The sequence below is a fragment of the Microchirus variegatus genome (assembly GCF_963457635.1).
Source record: "Microchirus variegatus genome assembly, chromosome: 12".
NCBI lineage: Eukaryota > Metazoa > Chordata > Actinopteri > Pleuronectiformes > Soleidae > Microchirus > Microchirus variegatus.
The window spans coordinates 16,028,535-16,031,813 of record NC_139813.1 but is presented as its reverse complement, the minus strand read 5'-3'; positions in this window follow the sequence as shown (position 1 = coordinate 16,031,813).

Genomic DNA, 3,279 nt, shown 5'->3' with positions numbered 1-3,279 from the left:
TAGTGGGTTTCTGACTATGTCGTAATAGGATGAGAGGAATTTGTGAATAAAACCACGAGCAGTTTAGTGCTAAAAAACTGTGTAATAAAGATTTGTACAGCCTTTGGAAACTGTTATGGTTTGTTACATATTTATGCATAATAAACGACTTTGTACAAAATAAAGTCATTTGACTGGACCTTTTATTGAAAGCTTATAATAAAAGTGTCCTCATTACAATGTAGTAGAAGTGTTATTTTGACATTTAATTCTGAAATCACTCGGTAATTTGGTCGGTGTTGACTTTTTTCACTAAGAATTAAATGAAGTGTGTACATTTATGGCTCGTTTGGGTTGAAGCAGCAACATTTTCTTGTTGATGTTTATTTTTATTCGACCTATTAGTATATAAATGTATAACTAGTATACCTACTAGTAGGTTTTTTTGTGTACTTGTACTTTTTTTAAAAACTGTTTTTAATTAAAGGCAAACATTTACATGTACACACTGAATGTATCCGTCAACAAGGGTCAAAGGTCACAAATGCTTTAACTTTCTCACTCGGGGACCTTAATTAACAGAAATTCACCTATAATTCAGGCCAACATTTAAACATTTGAAACTTTTTTTTTTTTTTTAAAATAGCGAGGTACAGTACTTCCACAAAAAAACATACTTGAGTAAAAGTAAAATTAGAAATTTGAATAATAACCTGAGTAACCCAAGTAACTTTTTCCTCTGAGTAATGTTAAACAAGCTACTTTTTTATTTTTACTTTAACTTGAGTACATTTTTATACCAGTACTTTTTCTTGTACTTAAGTAAAATGTTATCAAAGTAGTGGTACTTTTACTTTAGTAGAATATGTCAGTGCTCTTTCCACCTCATGAATAAGAAATGTCCATAAAGATTCAGCTGTGATATTTTTTGTGGGTTAGATTGTAGTATGTTCTGATGAGTGATGTATTATAATATAATATTACCCTAGAAGTTGTAGTAAAAGGCTGAAGCTTCAATAGTTGTAGTATTTCCATAGCTTTTGATCGTTTTATGTGCACACATGTCATTATCAGAATAATAATGTGATGCTTATTATATGGTGAACTCCAGGTACCTTGTTGTGCATAATCCTCCTCCACTCTGTCAATATATTCTTATTGTTATTCTCTTAATTTAATTGTGCTGCAGCTGCCGCAACATCACTGTATGAGTATGAAACCTCATCTGAGCACTTTGAGGACTGGACTCTCCAGAGAGCGTAATGAGACCAGTTTGTCTTATATCACATTCAGAAAGCTGTGTGTAATCAAAGCCTCGGTGAAAGGTGACATATCAGACCTGTAAACACCAACAACACTGGCTCACACTTCACTGAGCAGCAGCCTCTGATAACAGAACTCACTGGAGTATGAGGAGCTAAATTTGGGGGTTATTTCATGCAGCACCTGCACCTCTCTGTTTTGGCTGAGTTACATAATGGTACTACACATATTTGTAATATGAGTGGTTTTCCTCTGTGCTTGACATGCTCTTTACTCACCTCTGACAGATCTGAGCTCTCGTCAGTCAGAAAGTCTGCACGTCAAATCGCCCCCAGCCAGCTGTGAAGTGCTTCATTCATGAAATAGGTGAAAGTAAGAAGAATGATTCCCTGTTACGGCAGCAGTGTATATATACTATATTTAACGCCACGAAGAAGAATAACCTATTTTCATTTCATCCTTACTTAAGAGCGAGTGCAATATTACCAATTAATCCCTAGGAAGCTGTAATTACTTTCTATTTAAAGCTTTGTTCTTTGTGTATAATTAATATTTTTTATTGGGAGCGTTCTCATTTGAGGACCAGGTGAAAGGGCTCCCATTGGTCTTATAGCTTTCAGCTGGTTATAGAGAAATTATTTATATGAATTCATTATAACTTCTTTTTGCCTTTAGTTTCATATAGACGTGTTTGTTGTCAATGGAGAAAATCATCAAATCGTTGGCAGCTCCAAGAAGACCTTTTATTTCCCTTTATCCCTCGCATCAAATCACACATAAAGAATAATACAATTAGCATTTTCACAGTACAGCAATTGTTTTTTATTTCTTTATTTTTGGCATCGAACTCGGCGCAGACATCAAATGCTATTCTACAGGCAAATGACCTGCATGCAACTTCATTTCGTAAATGAATGATTTATGTACAGTAGATGTAAATATGAAATGTGAAAAAATACAATGCTTATCAGAAAATGGTATTTTAATTTGAACATTTGGGGAAATCTAAGCGAAGCAGTTGTTTCTACACATAGATTTATGACACATGTATTGTGTTTTCTCTCCCTTTTAAAAATCTGCCCGTAGCATCCGGGCAATATAATATAATATAATATAATATAATATACAATGGAGAAAATGTTGATTGTTCTTTTTGTCTGTAACCAGTGAATCTTAGGCTAATATCAAAAATACACTGTATAATTAAAATCATATAGACTGGCCTCACAGATATGATATTATGATGTTGTGGTTTTTTCTTGTATTGCAATAAGATACCAAGCACCTGGTAAAGGCATCAGAGTTAACTGAATCACTGCTTAGTGCCTGAGCACCGACTGGGGTAGATTCCTCTATTTTTCTTATTCTTTCGCTTACTTTCTGGCACACTTTTGACGGCCTTACCATGCACAGAAACTCACCAAACTTGGTGTGGACATTGTGATCTGTGGGATTTGTGATTGGGTTGAGTTTCAGGGCGAATTTTGCAGGAATTATATTTAAAAATACATTTTCACATTTTGTGTTCCCACTAGCCACACAGCAGACTCCATATGGTAGTGGCCAAAGGTACAGTATGTTTGCAGGAACTGTGCCCTCCCCCGTCTTTATTCTTGTTATGTCTCCTTTTTCAAGCCAATAGGTCCACAGTGATAACCTGCAAAGTCATTGTGCCACCTACTGGCAGCAGGAAGTCCATTTTCAGTAACAAACATTCTTTTATTTACATGAAGACTTGGTGGCGTCCCTCTTGGGCCACACAATGGTCACACCCCAGCATGCATGGGGGGGGGGAGGATTGAGGTCTGCTGCTAGCTACTGTGTGGTGTGTATCTATGTGTGTGGTTGGTTAGATTTATATATGAATGTTGGATGAGTTTCCCAGTGTGTACCTGTATGTCAGTGTTGTCTTTTTCTACAAATGGTGTGTGCACGTGCATGCGTCCTCTGCAAGACGGTCCTTGTCCAGTCTTTTTCTGTTCGTCAGTGAGAAAGGTTGAGAGTGCTGTTGATGGTAGATGATTAAATCTGGCGTCC